The sequence below is a fragment of the Macaca mulatta genome, chromosome 20, assembly GCF_049350105.2.
Source record: "Macaca mulatta isolate MMU2019108-1 chromosome 20, T2T-MMU8v2.0, whole genome shotgun sequence".
Taxonomy (NCBI): domain Eukaryota; kingdom Metazoa; phylum Chordata; class Mammalia; order Primates; family Cercopithecidae; genus Macaca; species Macaca mulatta.
This window is the reverse complement of record NC_133425.1, coordinates 81,148,281-81,165,930: the sequence shown is the minus strand read 5'-3', so window position 1 is coordinate 81,165,930 and position 17,650 is coordinate 81,148,281. Positions and strand designations below refer to the sequence as shown.

Below are 17,650 nucleotides of genomic sequence, written 5' to 3'. Positions count from 1 at the left end.
CCCGGGAGGCGGAGCTTGCAGTGAGCCGAGATCGCCCCACTGCACTCCAATCTGGGAGACACAGCGAGACTCCGTCTCAAAAAAAAAAAAAAAAGAAGTGAATCACCGGCTGGGCGTGGTGGCTCATGACTGTAATCCCAGCACTTTGGGAGGCCGAGGGGGCTGGATCACCTGAGGTGAGGAGTTCGAGACCAGCCTGACCAATATGGTGAAACCCCGTCTCTACTAAAAACACAAAAAGCAGCCGGGTGTGGTGAAGTGCACCTGTAGTCCCAGCTACTTGGGAGACTGAGGCAGGAGAATTGCTTGAACCCGGGAGGCGAAGGTTGCAGTGAGCGGAGATCATGCCACTGCACTCCAGCCTAGGCAGCAGAGTGAGACTCTGTCTCAAAAAAAAAAAAAAAGTGAATCACTGTTCTTCTGAGGAGCCTTTTTTCCCTTTTAGGATTAACTTCTTAGAGAAGATGTTTCCTTGCAGGTTTCTGAAGTGCTGCCATTGGAGAAGCGATCTGAAGACTTCTGTGGAATAGGAGATCTAGCCCAGCTTTAGAACAGCTGAGAATCGTGTTCTCCTTGGTCTTTTGCTTTCAGAGCCAAGTGACAGGCACCCCCACAGCGGCCACTTGAGTTTGACTAGAGGAGCCCTTTGGCTCCCACTTGCTGTGTTACCTTGTAAAGCAGAATAGCATCCTGTATTTAGTGCTGGCTGAAAAAATTCTAGATTCCATAAATACACCTAAAGAACTGCAGTTCAGAATACTCATGACGTTCTGTGGCCCAGGTGCCTGCCCTCTCGGCCCCTGAAGGCAGCACCCCCAAGTTCCACCAAGCACCCTGGGTGCTCACCCTCACTGAGGAGTTCAGTGAAACCTCTAAGGTCAGCCAGGATTCAGTAGCCTCCAGGTTCTTCTCTCTGGATTCCCTTTGTTACTAAGAATATGGATTCTTCTTCAAGGCTGGACTTTCCCAAAAAGAATCTTGTTCTTGCTTCCAGCAGTGCCTGTTTCCCATTCTCTGTGTGTGTGTGTGTGTGTGACAGTCTCTCTCTGTCACCCAGGCTGGAGTGCAATAGTGCGATCTCAGCTCACTGCAACCTCCGCCTCCCAGGTTCAAGTGATCATCCCACCTCAGCCTCCTGAGTAGCTGGAATTAGAGGCACCCACCACCACGCCCAGCTAATTTTTATATTTTTGGTAGAGACGGGGTTTCACCATGTTAGCCAGGCTTGTCTCAAACCCCTGACCACAAGTGAGCCACCCACCTCGGCCTCCCAAAGTGCTGGGATTCCAGGCATGAGCTGCCGCACCTGGTCCCCATTCTTAAGATAACCCGGCAGAGCTTCAACAGCCCCTGCCATTTCCACTAGCAGGGGGAGCTAGTGTTGGGGGTTAGGGTGCTGCTCCCAAAGCCTCCTGGGGGCAAATCCCAGCCGTACCACTTTCTAGCTCTGTGGCCTTGGGCAACTTACCTCTTGGTGATAACACCTGCTTGCATGGGTATTATGGAGACCAGAACGCTTTTGCTAATACTTAGCAGAATATTAGAGCCATGATGAAAAAAGTTCTTAACTTGTTTTTTGTTGTTGTTGTTGTTTGGTAAACATAGAACATTCTGTTGACCAGATTGACCTGAGAGGTACTTATTCATAGGAAACCTTCAGTGAACATTTATTGAATGAGTGAATCAAACCATTCATTCCCAAATTAGAGCGGTTTACATCTGCCTTCCCAGCAACCCTATGACAGTTCCATTTGACAGACAAGGAAACCAAGGCCCAGGCTGCAGAAGTGACTGTCTGAGGCTGCACACCCAGTAAGCCGCAGAGGGTGGGCAGAGGACTGCGCCAGGCGGCCCCGCTGCTGCCACAGAGGAGCAAAGAAGCACCTCTTCCTCTACTTGCCATCCTCCCTTCCCCATTCTTGCTCACCCCCCACCCCAGTTTTAATACATTTTCTTCCTTCCTTTATACAAAATCGATGTATGTTCATGGTAGAAAATCAAAGAGAAAATAAAAATTCCATTCTCCCATGCCCCCTCCTTCACTAGACAAGCGTAAGAAAGACAGAAAGTAGTGAAACCGGCAGGGATTTCGTGAACACCTTTATTGTCCCAGATCCTGAGATACAAAGAAATGGAAAGCATGGCGCCTGCATATGAGGAGCTTACAATGTAATTTAAGAAGTCAAAGGTGGGCTGGGTGCAGTAGCTCATGCCTGAAATACCAGCACTTTGGGAGACCGAGGTGGAAGGATCACTTTAGGCCAGGAGTTCACGACCACCCTAGACAACATACTGAGACCCCCATCTCTACAAAAAAATAAATAAAATTAGCCAGATGTGGTGGGGCACACTGTAGTCCCAGCTACTCAGAAGGCTGAAGCAGGAAGATTGCTTGAGCCCGAGAGATTGCGGCTGCAGCGAGCCATGATTATGCCATGGCACTCCAGCCTGGGTGACAGAGCAAGACCCCATCTCTCTCTCCCTCTCTCTTTTTTTTTTTTTGGTAACAGGGTATTGATATGTTGCCCAGGGTAGCCTTTAACTCCTGGGCTTAAGCAATCCTTCTGCTTCAGCCTCCCAAAGCGCTGGGTTTACCTGAGCGACCACACCCAGCACCCCATTTCTTTTAAAAAAAAAAAAAAAGCTAAAGGTATAAATACAAGTAAAACATTACAAAGTTTGTGCAGATTCCTGGGCTCAGGTCCAGAGAATTCAGATTCATTGAGATTTGGGGCCCAAAGCCTGCATTTTTAGCAGGTAAATTCAGGCCATGCTATGAATAACCCTGATCTTTAACCAAAACCTGCATTTTACTATGAAGGATTTCTTATTATTATTATTATTATTATTGAGACAGAGTTAGTCTGTCACCCAGGCTGGAGTGCAGTGGCACAGTCACGACTCAATACATACAGCCTTGACCTTCCAGGCTCAAGCCATTCTCCCACCTCCGCCTCCCAAGTAGCTGGGACCACCAGTGCGTACCACCACACCTGGCTAATTTTTTTTTTTTTTTTATGGAGACGAAGTCTCACTATGTTGCTTAAGCTGGTCTGGAACTCTCGGCTTCAAGCAATCCTCCCACCTCAGCCTCCCAAAATGCTGGGATTACAGATAGGAGCTACCGCACCTGGCCTAAGAATATCAGATATGCAGAAATAAAGCAATTTGGCCACTAGCACATGTTCAACCAGGGACTGCAGAATTGGGCCATAAGGTTGAACGCTATGAAATTGCTAATTTACTAGGTCAAAACCTCAAAACATCAGCAATTTCACAGGAGTCGACCTCACAGAATTCAGGCCTCCTGAATGAACTCTGTTATCTGTCTCCACAGGAGGCCATCTGATTTTCTTCTCTTTCAAAATGCATTGCACAGAGAATGCGTGAACGTGATCTTGCTTAAGAACACTGGAGCAACACGGAGTAGACACTGTGAGCCATCTCCGCCCTGGAGCCAGGACGGCAAGAAAGGACAGGGCTTTGCACTGCCTTCTGTCTCCCAAAGCATCCTACACATAGAAGACCTAGTTGTTTTTGGTGTTTTGTTGTTGTTGTTGTTGTTTTGGGATGGAGTTTCACTCTTGTCACCCAGGCTGGAGTGCAATGGCACGATCTCAGCACACTGCAACCTCCATCTCCCGGGTTCAAGCGATTCTCCTGTCTTTGCCTCCTGAGTAACTGGGATTACAGGTGCCCACCACTGCACCTGGCTAATTTTTGTATTATTAGTAGAGACGGGGGTTTCACCATATTGGCCAGGCTGGTCTCGAACTCCTGACCTTAGGTGATCCGCCTGCCTTGGCCTCCCGAAGTGCTGGGATGACAGGCGTGAGCCACCGCGCCTGGCCGTAGTTGTTATTTTTACTTAGTTTTTGAGAAGTTGAGTCTCTAGTCTGTTACGTACTCCCCACTTCCAGCAGGCAGCTCTGTAGCAAGGCCTCTCTGTCAGCTGCCTCTCTGGTCTCTGGGGCCCTGGCCCAGTCCCTGCGTATGCAGGACATGCCCCCAGAGGCAGGGTATTGATCCCTATTTCCTTCAAAATAGCTCTACCTTTGTCACCAGGATAATGGCTTGTTGGGTTTTGTTTTTTTTAATCCAAACACAAAAAGGTACAAACTAAAAAAGCAAAATCACCTACAATCCCCCCGTTTGCTGAATATCCTTCTAATCATCTCTCTCCTAAATGTTGGGATTCTTTATTTTTGGCTTCTGAAGTCTTACATTTAAATTCGTTGATAGAGATGTATGGTGGAACACTTTTTTTTTTTTTAGACGGAGTCTCACACTGTCACCTGGCTGGAGTGCAGTGGCGCGATCTCGGCTCACTGCAACCTCCACCTCCCGGGTTCAAGTGATTCTCCTGCCTCGGCCTCCCGAATAGCTGGGATTACAGGCGCCCGCCACCACGCCCAGCTAATTTTTTGTATTTTTAGTGGAGATGGGGTTTCACCATGTTGGCCACGCTGGTCTCGAACTCCTGACCTTGTGATCCACCCACTTCAGCCTCCCAAAGTGCTGGGATTACAAGCATGAGCCACCGCACCTGGCCGGAACCCCTTTTTTTTTTTTTTTTTTGAGATGGAGTCTCGCTCTTATTACCCAGGCTGGAGTGCAATGGCGCCATCTCAGCTCACTGCGACCTCTGCCTCCCGGGTTCAAGCGATTCTCCTGTCTCAGCCTTCCGATTAGCTGGGATGACAGGCATGTGCCACCATGCAGGCTAATTTTATATTTTTAGTAGAGATGAGGTTTCTCCATGTTGGTCAGGCTGGTCTCGAACTCCCGACCTCAGGTGATCTGCCCACCTCAGCCTCCCAAAGTGCTGGGATTACAGGCATGAGCCACCGCGCCCGGCGGTGGAACACTTTTATTGGCCAGATTATACTTCAAGGCCGGGCACGGGGGCTCACACCTGTAATCATAGCACTTTGGGAGGCCGAGGCAGGCGGATCACGAGGTCAGGAGATCGAGACCATCCTGGCTAACACGGTGAAACCCCATCTCTACTAAAAATACAAAAAATTAGCCGGGCTTGGTGGCAGGTGCCTGTAGTCCCAGCTACTCGGGAGGCTGAGGCAGGAGAATGGCCTGAACCCGGAGGCGGAGCTTGCAGTGAGCCAAGATCGCACCACTGCACTCCAGCCTGGGTGACAGAGCGAGATGCCTCAAAAAAAAAAAAAAATTGTAATTCCTATTTTCAGGATTATGTAAACACTTCATTTCCAGAACCGCTGTTTCCCCACTATGTGAATACCCTACATTTTGTTTGTTTCCTCATCTTACATGTATTTGGCAGAGGGTGTTTTGAAAATAAAACTTATCTATTGACGTTTAAGAGGTACCCAGAAAAGGACACAAATCACAAGTGAATAGCTCAGTGAAGGTTCACAAGGTGAGCAAAAGGACAGGCTCCTGGAAGCACAACCAAGCACAAAAACCCAGGCTCTGAGACGCCCCAGCACCCAGGAGCCCTTGTGTCCACATCCTGGACTAGTTCTGTCTGGCTTTGAGCCTGTTAAGTGGGAGCAGACAGTAAGTATTCTTACTGTGTGTGTGTGATTCGCCTGTGACCTGATACGTAGCAATCTTTTCTTCATTTTCACCGCTGTGTGTTATTTTGTTTTATCAATGTACCCCAATTTATCTATTTCTATGTTGATGGATATTTGGGTTATTTCCAGATTTGGACTGATACAGCTAATGCTGCAGTTAACGTTCCTGCACGTGCCTTGCCACACAGCTATGTATGCTTTTCTTTCAGGATATGTAGCGTGGACTTGCTGGGGGTGTGTGTGTGTTCACTTTTCAAGATATGTTGCCAGTTTTACAAAGTGATTGTACGAGCTGAACCTCCCACCCACTGTGTCTGAGAGTTCCCATTTCCTCAGATCTTCAGGACTTTGCGCTGTTAGTCTTTTTTTTTTTTTGGTTTTGTTTTTTGTTTTTTGTTTTTTTTTTGAGACGGGGTCTCACTCTGTTGCCCAGGCTGGAGTGCAGTGGTGCAATCATGGCTCACTGCAGCCTTGACCTCTCGGCTCAACAATTCTCCCACCTCAGCCTCCTGAGTAGCTGGGACTACAGGTGTGTGCCACCACACCGAGCTCATTTTTTTGTAGAGACAGAGCTTTGCCCTGTTGCCCAGGCTGGTCTCAAACTCCTGGGCTCAAGTGATCTGCCTGCCATGGCCTCCCAAAGTGCTAGGATTACAGGCATGAACCACTGCACCCGGCCATTAGTCTTTTTGATTTTAGACATTTTGGTGGTATGTAGCAGTATCTCCTAGATTCTTGGTCTAAATATGAAAAATAAAATGATACAACTTCTGGACAATAACAGGAGGATATATTCATGACCTTGGGCTTGGCAAAGATTTTTTAAGAGGACACATAAATGATAAGTTGTGCTACATTAAAATTAAGAACTTTTGTTCATTAAAAAACAGGATGGTGAAAAGGGAAATCCCACAGTGGGAAATATTTGTAATACAATTACCCAGCAAAAGACTTCTTTGCAGAGCCAGGTGCCATGGCACACGCCTGTAGTCCCAGCTAGTTGGGAGGCTGAGATGGGAGGATCGCTAGAGCCCAGGAGTTTGAGGCTGCAGTGAGCTATGATCACACCACTGCACTCCAGCCTGCATGAGAGAGCGAGACCCCGTCTCCAAAAACAAAAACAAAAACAAAAAAGGCTTCTTTCCAGGTTAGGCACATCTCAAAAGAAGATATCCAAGCAGAGTAAACATATGAAAATTGCCTCACTAATGTCCTCAAAGAGAAGCCAAGTGAGAACATGAGTCTGTTTTTGTTTTTGTTTTTTTGTTTGTTGGAGGTGGAGCGTCCCTCTGTCGCCCAAGCTGGAATGCAGTGGCACGATCTCAGCTCACTATAGCCTCTGCCTCCAGGGTTCAAGGAATTCTCCTGCCTCAGCCTCCCAAGTAGCTGGGATTACAGGTGTGCACCACCACGCCTGGCTAATTTTTTTTTTGTATTTTTAGTAGAGACGGGGTTTCACCATGTTGGGCAGGCTGGTTTCAAACTCCTGAGCTCAAGTGATCCGCCCAACTCGGCCTCCTGAAGTGCTGGGATTATAGGCGTGGGCCACTGCACAGGGCCATGAGTCTGTTTCTTAATGGGAAGAAAATGTGTAGAAACAGAATCCTCTTTATGTGCACAGTCCAAGTGCCCTGGATCCCCCAGGACACTTTCACACGTGTGACTGAGTGTCAGAATGTCTTCAAACAAACAGCAGCCTCCACTGCCTCTTTCAGTCCCAGGCCCGAACATTGTTGAAACTCAGCCTCAGTACCTGGCCTGGGCACATAGGGAGTCTGAGGGTTTCAGCTGTGGATCTCCCCTGCACTGTTGAGTGGCTTTCCTCTGGGGGGCTTTTAAGAAAGGTACTGGAGTCCCACCCTGGCTGTCATCACCTACTGCCTCTACCAGCCTGGCCTCCCACCAGTCCTGCCCTGGAGCTCAGAGCAAGACCTCCCAGAATCTGATCGTTCTGTTAATCACCTATGATGCCTGGAATTCTCTCAGTGCCAGCTTTCTGAGGAGCTCAAAACCATTTGCAGACCCTGCTGGTAAAATGGCTGCCCTGAGGTCAGCTGAGCTCTGTGCTAAATTACTTCTGCAATAAGAGGCAGTTTTCCAAACTGTGCCTGAGAGTCCCAGAGACCCAGAGCTCCTCACCCACTGGAGGCCTTGGGAGGAAGGCAATGTTTAAAACAGATATTCTCAGACTCTCCCGTCAGGGTGGTGGTCTCCATGGTTACTGAGATGTGGTTCGCACAGTAGGTAGAGCATCTGCACACACAGCCACTCCACCTTTACACCTGGGCAGAGGGAAGCAGGCAGGACTGCGTCTGGGCAGGCGCGTAGGCTGGAAGTAGAGAAAGGAGGGATGCGTTTTCACTGGGGGACCCCTGGAGCAAAGCAGGTGGGGAAAAGTCCAGGACCCAAAGGAAGTGTCAGCTTCCCTGGGTATCTCCCCATCTTCAGCAAGGGGTGCCTTGGCTCACTTTCCATATGCACATCCCAAGCAGCCCACCCTGGCACAGCCCTGAGTGTTCTGAAGATCCCACATCTTCCCTGGACCTCCAGGAATGTTAGGCATAGCTGCTCTGAGCTGCCCCACCCAGACTCGACCTTTGAAAGTCTTACCCAGGCTGACTCACTGTCCTTCTATTACTCAGCCTTTCTGGGTGCTGTGTTTGGGATAACGGAAGGCACGAAGGGTAGCCTGGGGACTGCGGGCAGTGTTGAGAGTGTAATGGGGTGCGGGGAAGGCTACAGACAGGAAGGAACCTGAGTGCCTGGAGGGGTGGGGAGGTATCTGGGGAGGATGGAGCCCCAAGCAAGAAGGGTCTCAGGCGGGGCTCCCATTTGCGTGTCCGGGTGGCATGGGGGTGACAGCCTGTGGGGGTTTGGGCAGAGGTCAGGAGAGACAGCTGAGACAGCACAGGAAGCCCTTCCCGCCCCTAGCTGCCACCTCCTGTGCTGCGGGTCCACGCAGCGTCACTCCCTCTGTGCCTTGTGGGGCAGCCACTGGGGATGGACAGAGTCTGGCAGTAGGTACAGGAACCCTTGCCACAGTGGGTGACCTTGAACTCCTGAACTCAAGTGATCCACCTGCCTCAGCCTCCTAAAGTGCTAGGATTACAGGCATGAGCCCCGTGCCTGGCCGTGAACTTTATCTTAATTTTGAAATATGGTAGGGTTCGGTAGTTCATGCCTGTAATCTCAGAAATTTTGGAGGCTGAGGCAGGTGGATTGCTTGAGGTCAGGAGTTTGAGACCAGCTCGGGCAACATAGCAAACCCTGTCTCTTTTAAAAATCCAAAAATTAGATGAGCGTGGTGACGTGCATCTATAGTCTCAACTACTCAGAGGCTGAGGTGGGAGAATCACTTGAGCCCGGGAGGTCGAGGGTGCCATGAGACATGATTGCACCACTGCACACCGGCCTGTGTGACAGAGCAAGGCCCTGTCTCAAAATAAATTAATTAATTAAATAAAACAATAGTGGAGCATCAGGAAAAGAGATCTGGAAAGGGGGCACAGGGAAGGGGGAACCCTCCTGGGCCACCTGAAACCCCACTATGGGGATCACCAGCAGCCACCACCTCTGTCCCACCGCCATGTTAACGGTCCCAGCTGGGTATGGGGGGGACTGGATTCTGCTTTTCCTCCCTGAGGTCCCAGCCTCGAAGAGCTGAGTTCTCATGAGGAGACTGGAAACTCTCCTCCAAGCCTCTCAGAGTTGCAAGGAAATGAAGCCAGCATCAGATCCAACCTCTCCAAAAAATCCAGTGCAGCGATCAGCCCGTGCCTAACGCCCAGCACACGGGGAACTCACTGGGTCTTGAGCAGCTCAAGCCCACTGCCGATTGCCAGAAATTTCCCCCTGTGCTGTATGGGAACCATTTCCTGAATCTGCCATACTAACCCCAGTGTCACCCTTAGGGTCCCCCAAGATCCCCACACCTGCCTTCCCCAGGACAGACTTGCAGAAGTGCTCTCCCGTTCCCGGGAACATGCCCACCGTCCGTCTTCCTCCCTGGCCGTGGCTTGGTTCCCCCACCACGTGGGCTTGTGTCTTCGGCGTGGGCTCCGGTTGGTCCATTCCTCTAACACTGGGATATGGAACAAGGGATTAAAGCTTCCCACAGCCACGGGGGCAACAGCAAGGCCTGAGCTTAAGGATAATTTCCCTTCTCTGCAAAGGCCAGGCATTTAGTCCGAATGGGCAGAGTCTGCAAAGAGTGGGCCAGGAAGGGACCGGGAGCAGCCACAGCCCAGATGGCCCAGAAGAGCAAGCGATTGTCCCCAACCTGAGCGAGGTCCCTAAGACCCAAGGTGGCCGCTGATCTCTTATCCTCAGAGGTAGGAGGGAAGGTGGGTGGGAGCCTGGGAGGGGGCTCCAGGCAGAGATCGTGTGTGGCGGGGAGAGCAGCCTGGTCTCCTACCCTGCCCCAGGTCCCTGGGAGGTTCGGGGAAGAGCTTCCTCCTGTTTGCCCTCACTCTTCACCTCCTCTCAACACTTAATGCCACCTTCTGGGTGTCCACTGTGTGCCCAGCACTTTCCTGTACCCCTTCTCAGTGAATTTTGAAAAATATTATCTTTAGTTTCTTACAGCAGAAGTCATATGTACTCCAGTTTGTTTGCAATGTAAGGATTACAAAAAATCTACACAGAGAAAGCAGCGGCTGTGCTGCGGGTTCCCTCCCACCCCCACCTCTGCCCCCACGCCCACCCAGGCACAGTGGAGTGTGAGTCATTCCAACTGAAATTAAATGAGATATTGAAATTAAATGGCATGTAGAGAAGAGAGTTCATTTTCTTCTCACCATTGGCTGGCAGCGCCTGGAGGGAAGATCGTGTTCATTTGATGCACAATTCATTTGCTCGTGGAGGAGAACTCGCTGCCGGGAGAGAATTTCTGAGCATCTAGCTTTTTTCTGGGGAGTTGCAAGGGAGCCGTAACCACCCTCCATCCTCAGCTGAGGCAGCCAGGGGCTCCTGGGGAGGTGAGCTGGCTCTCCAGGCTCCCAGGACAACTTAAGGGCGGGCTCTGGGACTCAGGATTCCCCCTTCTGTGCAGACGCCACTCTGTCAAATATTTTTATAGCTGGAAGATGGAAAGATGCGGTGATTGGTTGTGAAGTCCTCAGCAACCTTTGATACGCTGGTGTGTTGGACCTTGGTGTGCCGGGGGTGCCCTTCCAGAGAGACTGGGCCATGTTGGGAGAGAGCCCAGCCCTGAGGCTCAGCCGTGAGCCGTCAGCAGCCAGCACGGGTACCACCTGCCTCTCAAGGGGTTAGCCCGGCACCAAGTGCTAGTGGGTGATGTGGCACCTGCAGACTTTAAATATAATTTTCTTTTTTTTTTTTTTTTTTTGAGACGGAGTCTCGCTCTGTCGCCGGGGCTGGAGCGCAGTGGCCGGATCTCAGCTCATTGCAAGCTCCGCCTCCCGGGTTTACGCCATTCTCCTGCCTCAGCCTCCTGTGTAGCTGGGACTACAGGCGCCCGCCACCTCGCCCGGCTAGTTTTTTGTGTTTTTTTAGTAGAGACGGGGTTTCACCGTGTTCGCCAGGATGGTCTCGATCTCCTGACCTCGTGATCCGCCCGTCTCGGCCTCCCAAAGTGCTGGGATTACAGGCTTGAGCCACCGCGCCTGGCCTAAATATAATTTTCAATCTAATTTTCAATCTCTGAAAAAGGAAAGAAATGAGCGTTGATTAGAGGCAGTCTACAGAAGGGGGTAAAAATGCAAATTCTGAACCTGACTGAGTTCAAATCCTGGCTCCGCCACTTACCTAGCTGGTAACTCTGGGCAACTTACTTCACTGCGCCGTGCCTCAGCGTCCTAGCTGTAAAATGGGATCATAATGAGTGTCTGCCTTTTACGCGTGCTGTGCTTACGTGGCTTTTGGTGTCTGGCACATAGCAAGCTCCAACTAAATGTTCACGACTGCTAATGTTGAGGGGCTTCTGTTTCCAGATGCTGGTCATTAAAACATGGCTGCATTTTTGTCTCACATCAAAATAGTACCATTGACATAGGTACTGTCATCCCTGTTTTTCAGACATGGGAACTGAAGCACAGCGAGGTTAGGTGGCTTTCTCAAGGTCAGTCATTCTTTTTTATTTTATTTATTTATTTTTTATTTATTTATTTATTTAAAGACGGAGTCTCGCTCTGTCGCCCAGGCTGGAGTGCAGTGGTGCGATCTTGGCTCACTGCAAGCTCCGCCTCCCGGGTTCACGCCATTCTCCTGCCTCAGCCTCCCGAGTAGCTGGGACTACAGGCGCCGCCACCACGCCCGGCTAATTTTTTGTATCTTTAGTAGAGACGGGTTTTCACCATGTTAGCCAGGATGGTCTCGATCTCCTGACCTTGTGATCCACCCACCTCAGCCTCCCAAAGTGCTGGGATTACAGGCATGAGCACCATGCCCGGCCTAATTTTTGTATTTTTAGTAGAGATGGAGTTGCACCATGTTGGCCAAGTTGGTCTCAATCGCGACCTCGTGATCTGCCCTCCTTGGCCTCCCAAAGTGCTGGGATTACAGATGTGAGCCACCGCACCCGGCCAAGCCTGGAATTATATCAGGGTCAGTTCCGCGACTAGGCAGAGATCCCCTCGGTAAAGGGTCTGGGTGTCCCTGTGTTTTGTATTCCTAGACCTGCACTGTCCTGACTGGCAGCCACCAGCCACAGGTGGCTCCAGAGCCCTTGACCCCTGGCTGGCTTGAGTCAAGGTGTGTTTTAATGTAAAATACACACCAGCTTTCCAAGACTTAAGGCAAAAAGAAGAGAAATGGAAACTATCTTATTTTAATATTTTAATATTAAATCAAATATTAACATTGATTTAATATTAAAATTAAAACAATTTTAAAATTGATGACATGCTGAAATAATTTTTGGAAAAATTGGGTTAAATGAAAGATGTTATTACAATGAATTTCACCTGTTTCTTTTTACTTTTCTTTTTTTAATGTGGCTACTAGGAAATTGTAAGTGGCACTTGTGGCTCGAGCTAGATCTCTATTGGCCTTAGGCCTTGCCGGCCTGGCACCCCACAGAAGGTGCCCAGGAGAGCCTTGTAAATGGATGCATGGATGAATGAATGAATAAGCGGGTAAGTGACTGAATGAAGGAGTATGGGAGTGACCAGACCCTTGAGAACAGGACCACAGTGCATCAGAGTCCCGGCTGGCCCCATCCCTGGTGTTCTCAGACTGTACAGAGAGGCAGGTCCCTTGGTGAGGGGTCTGGTGCCCCCAGGTGGAGTGAGTGAATGGGCCAAGGAGCCGTGCCCATGAAGGACTGCCCGAGTATCCTCCAACCAGCCTACTCCCTGGGCAGGGCCTCACGGAAAGCCCCATGCTGACCCGGGAAGCAGCATCCTACAGAACAGCTCAGGCCCCTCTGGGGTCCAGTATGCACCCCTGGCCTCTCCCAGCCCCTGGCCGATGCATGTGACACTCCCATGCTTCTAGTGTTGCCTCCATGTGTTCATCCAAAGCCCACAGGGGGCCCGGACCACACTGTAGCAGGCTTCGAGCCACCTGCTCTGCCTGCCCCAGAGGCCTCACAGAAGAAGAATGTCAAAGCTGTGCTCAGCCCCCAGATCGTGGTGCCCAGGCCAGCCCAGGCAGGGGCCTGCACACCCCAGCACCCACTTTGACGCTCGAGAAAAATTAACTTTGAAGCTGCCAGTCTGAGCAGCTGAGCCAGGCAGGCTTTAGGAAGAGTGCTAAGGCTTCCAACTCTGCAGCCTCTGGTGCACCCATGTACAGATGGGGCACGTGGTCTGAATTTCGCGGGGAAGCCCACTGGACTCAACAGCACTCCCCTCTCTTTTCAAAGATGTGCAAAAACCCTACTCATTTGGAACACTTGGGAACAAATATTTTACTTAAGGTCTCAGGTAACAGACTTTTAGCCCTTAAGCGCAATGCTTAGTTAAACATGGTAATGGTTTAGGGGAGGAGTGTCTAACAATGGCATTTATACTTTTCTTTATGACCAGTGGTGGTGTAGGGAGGTACGAGGCTGGACTCTGTTGGATCAAAATGCTCTTGGCACTACTGGGCGTGGAGTACTGGCCTGGGAGTCCCTCCATAGCTCTCCCAGCAGCCACCCTGTTTGGATGTTGGGTGTCCTTTTCACAGTTCTTCGCTCCCCTGCTCTGGTCATCAGCTCTCCCTCCTGTGCAGGGCAGGGCAGCGTGTTCAACCTCCTTCCCTGCAGCCCCTCCCCCACAGCCTACCTAAACCACCTTCAGACGGCTGCCGCTGCTACGCTCAGCTGGAAAAGCCAAGCTTATCCAGCGTATGTACAGTTAGGCCCAAAGTTTGGGCCAGCTCTTGCCTCTGATCACTGGGGGGTCTTTGGTGCCAGGCTTTGGGTCTCCCTAGGCTCCCCTGCTGTCTCCTGGTTCTCTGTCGAGGTGTGGACAGGTGAGGTCGCCAGGTATGCCCTCAAATAAATGGCATTCCTGTCCTTCTCTGGATATAATTAGTCTATGAACAGAAATGCCTGTTGCACAAAGGCAGCAAGTTCCCTACAGTTAGCAAAGCACCAATCTGTGTGTCTTCGAGATGGTTTCAACATCTGCTACTTCCTGAATTTGGCAGGAAATAATTAATTCAACAAAGCAAGTTCACCCATGGGCTGAGGGGGGCACAAGGCTGAAATCCGGGAGCTACGCTTAATCCCTATCCACCTGGCCACAGATCCTGTCCCTTCCCCTACCCCACCCACCCCACGTCTCAGGGACTCACTTTACCTCTCCACTCCCACACACCCATCCCACCTTTCCCTACCACGTCGTCAACCCCAAGCAAAGCTGGGACCTCCGACTCTCTTGTTTTGGGAGGTCCCCCTCCTGAGCCCAGCAAGCTTATAAAAAAATTCCACCCATTTACACCATTAAATACCATTTGTTCTGGAACATTTAAAAAATAATTTTTGTAATTTTGCATTTGAAATTATTTGGCTATAGGTAACTTAAATGGTGGGTAACTTAAATTTGGCTATAGGTAACTTAAAACGGTGGACCAGGCATAGAGGCTCACACCTGTAATCCCAGCACTTTAGGAGACCAAGGCGACCTCACCTGAGGTCGGGAGTTCGAGACAATCCTGACCAACATGGAGAAACCCCCTATCTACTAAAAATACAAAATTAGCCGGGTGTGGTGGTATATGCCTATAATCCCAGCTACTTGGGAGGCTGAGGCAGGAGAATCACTTGAACCCAGGAGGCAGAGATTGCAGTGAGCGGAGATTGCGCCATTGCACTCCAGCCTGGGCAACAAGAACGAAATTCTATCTCAAAAAAAAAAAAAAAAAAAAAAGGCTGGGCGCGGTGGCTCACGCCTGTAATCCCAGCACTTTGGGAGGCCGAGATGGGCAGATCACGAGGTCAGGAGATCGAGACCATCCTGGCTAACACGGTGAAACCCCATCTCTACTAAAAACACCAAAAATTAGCCGGGCATGGTGGCGGGTGCCTGTAGTCCCAGCTACTCAGGAGGCTGAGGCAGGAGAATGGCGTGAACCTGGGAGGCGGAGCTTGCAGTGAGCCGAGATCGTGCCACTGCACTCCAGCCTGGGTGACAGAGCGAGACTCCGCCTCAAAAAAAAAAAAAAAAAAGTAACGGAGGCCATGACTGCTTGGCAATTACGCATATTCAGGAAGATTGGCGAAGCTAAACTTCATTTTGCTTCTAAACATACTGAAATCGTTGTGAAGACTACACTTAATGACAGAGTTTCTGTGTCTTAAGTAAACTTTTATTAGCTTGGATTTTGCAGTTTTCTCCATATTTTAGAACCCATAAGTTTTTTGTTTGTTTGTTTGTTTTTTAACTTTTGGACTAGGTAATACATTTTCATGATCCAAGTTGCAAGAGGAACAAAGGACATAGAGAAAAGTCTCCCAGGACCTCTGCCCGCCCCATCCCTTCCTCACAGGCAGCCAAAAACCCTGGTTTCCAGTGGAAACTTATGGAAATGTCTTATGCTTTAAAAAGTGCAGATCCAGATTCTCCTCCCTTTTTGTTTTATTTTTATATTTATTTTTATTTTGAGATGAAGTCTCGCTCTGTCACCCAGACTGGAGTGCAGTGGCGTGATCTCAGCTCATTGCAACCTCCACCTCCCAGGTTCAAGTGATTCTCCTGCCTCAGCCTCCCCAGTAGCTGGGATTACAGGTGCCCACCACCACGCCCGGCTAATTTTTATATTTTTTAGTAGAGATGGGGTTTCACCATATTCATGCTGGTCTCGAACTCCTGACATGGTGATCTGCCCACCTTGGCCTCCCAAAGTGCTGGGATTATAGGCGTGAGCCACTGTGCCCAACCTCTCCTCCCTTTTTTATGCAATGATTGAACATTTGTATGGTCTTCTACACCTTGCATTTTTTCACTTGGAGATCTTTCCATAGCAGCACATAACAGCCCAGGCGCAGTGCCGTGCACGTGTAATCCCAGCACTTTGGGAGGCTAAAGCAGGAGGATCGCTTGAGGCCGGGAGATTGAGACCAGGTTGGGCAATATAGTGAGACCCCGTTTTTACAAAAAATGAAAACAATTAGCCGTGCATGGTGGCGTGCTCCTGTAGTCCCAGCTCCTTGGGAGGCTGACATGGGAGGATTGCTTGAGCCCAGAGGGTAGAGGTTGCAGAGGGTGATACACCGCTGCACTCCAGCCTGGGCCTGGCCCATAGAGCAAGATCTCGTCTCAAAAAAAAATAAAGACGGGATATAAAAGCTTTGTCATTCTTTATTTCTTTATGGCTACAAAGCAATCTTTTGCTTTTGGGTTTGAGGGTTTTTTCCGCCCCGGAACATCTTTATAGGCTCCTGGGTAGCTCACCAACCCAGGCATTGCCCACCTCCTGGCACAGCCCCCATTCCCCTGAGCTCTCTGTGCCCCAGCAGCCCTGCCCTGCGCCCTCTCACCCCAGCAGCAGGTGGAGCCAGCTTCCCAGGCAGCCACTGATCTGGCTGCCCGTCCCTGCTGAAAATGCCTCCGTAGCCAGCTGCTAGCATCGGCGCAGAGTCCCGGAACAGGACCCCAGCGCCTGCAGGTCTCCGAGGACCACACCGCTCACTCCCTCAGGTCCAGCCCGTTGGCCTCCTAACCAGCTGATCCTGCCCTCCCGGCCCTGCCCTCTCTAATCCCTGCCCCGCCATCTGCCCCTCCGGCCCCTCCACTTTTCTTCCACACCCACCTCACGCACACCGTCAGTCAGGATCTCTGCCCACGGCCGCAGGCTCCATGAGGCGGGGGTCTTACTTGTCTGTTCCCCAAACTGCCAGCATGTGAGCGAGCGTCCAGCACTTGTGAGATGCCCAGGAAGTAATGTCAGGAATGAACGAGCGAGTGAGAGACTGCCCGTCCCAAGCACGGGCTAGGAAATTTGAGACCTGACTCCTAATCCCAAATGCCCCCTCACTCATGGGGGACCTCCGGCAACTCGCTCCCCATGTGACAGCTTGACTCTCCTTACCCGCATCAGTGGGGCGCCCCCAAGGCTGGCGCAGCTCCTCCGTCCTTTTCAGCGCCCCGCCCATCTCTTTTCCTCCCCTTCATCTCCTGCTGTCCCGTGGCTTCTGCTTTCTGGCTTCCTTCCTCTTTCCGTGTGAATCCTCTTGTTTTCTTAGCACCCACTTTGCCCTCGTACCTCCTCCCTGCAGGAGGGCTGCCCCCCACCACCAGGGGCCAGGCTGTTCCTCTGTGTGTGTTTTTGAGACAGGTCCTCACTCGTTTATCCGGGCTGGAATGCAGTGGCGTGATCGTGGCTCACTGAAGCTTTGAACTCCCGGGCTCAAGTGAGCCTCCCACCTCAGCCTCCCGAGTAGCTGGGACTACAGGCGTGCACCACCATGTCCAGCTAATTTTTAAATTTTTTGCAGAGACAAGGTCTTGCCGTGTTGCCCAGGTGTGGAACTCCTAGCCTCAAGTCATCCTCCTGCCTAAGCCCTCCAAAGTGTTGGGGTTACAGGTGCACACTGCCACGCCTAGCTATGTTCCTCCCTCTGCTGCAGAGCCAGCCATTGGGACTGCGGGGCCCATGCACCCTCGGCTCTGCCACAGCAGTGGGGCTGCCTGGCATCTGTGGGTTAT

At 50.8% G+C, this 17,650-nt stretch overlaps 2 protein-coding genes and 2 long non-coding RNA genes across 12 annotated transcripts in view; 2 read left to right on the top strand and 2 right to left on the bottom strand.

Moving 5' to 3' along the window:
• EMC8 (ER membrane protein complex subunit 8) overlaps positions 1-5,335 on the top strand; it is a 29,633-nt gene extending 24,298 nt beyond the window's left edge. Inside the window, exons 7-8 of one of the 7 annotated variants that reach the window (XR_013410812.1) lie at positions 3,338-4,280; positions 5,126-5,335. The gene's annotated coding sequence lies outside the window, so the exon portion shown is untranslated. Of the gene's footprint in view, positions 1-478; positions 1,617-3,337; positions 4,663-5,082 lie in introns of those variants that run through there. The other 6 variants (XR_013410813.1, XR_013410810.1, XR_013410811.1 and 3 more) reach the window with 6 other exon arrangements.
• COX4I1 (cytochrome c oxidase subunit 4I1) overlaps positions 1-17,650 on the bottom strand; it is a 240,267-nt gene that overhangs the window by 32,773 nt on the left and 189,844 nt on the right. The gene's annotated exons all lie outside the window — the stretch shown is intronic.
• LOC144338305 (uncharacterized) lies at positions 6,144-9,002 on the top strand. Its single transcript, XR_013412302.1, has 2 exons — positions 6,144-8,624; positions 8,770-9,002. It is a non-coding gene; the product is annotated as an uncharacterized LOC144338305 (long non-coding RNA).
• LOC144338284 (uncharacterized) lies at positions 6,977-17,128 on the bottom strand. Of its 2 annotated transcripts, XR_013412283.1 has the most exons (4): positions 17,034-17,128; positions 11,322-11,375; positions 10,352-10,632; positions 6,977-7,884 (listed from the first exon to the last, which is right to left on the bottom strand). It is a non-coding gene; the product is annotated as an uncharacterized LOC144338284 (long non-coding RNA). The 2 variants fall into 2 exon arrangements; XR_013412282.1 differs by lacking the exons at positions 6,977-7,884; positions 11,322-11,375 and having other exon boundaries at positions 10,149-11,216; positions 17,034-17,096.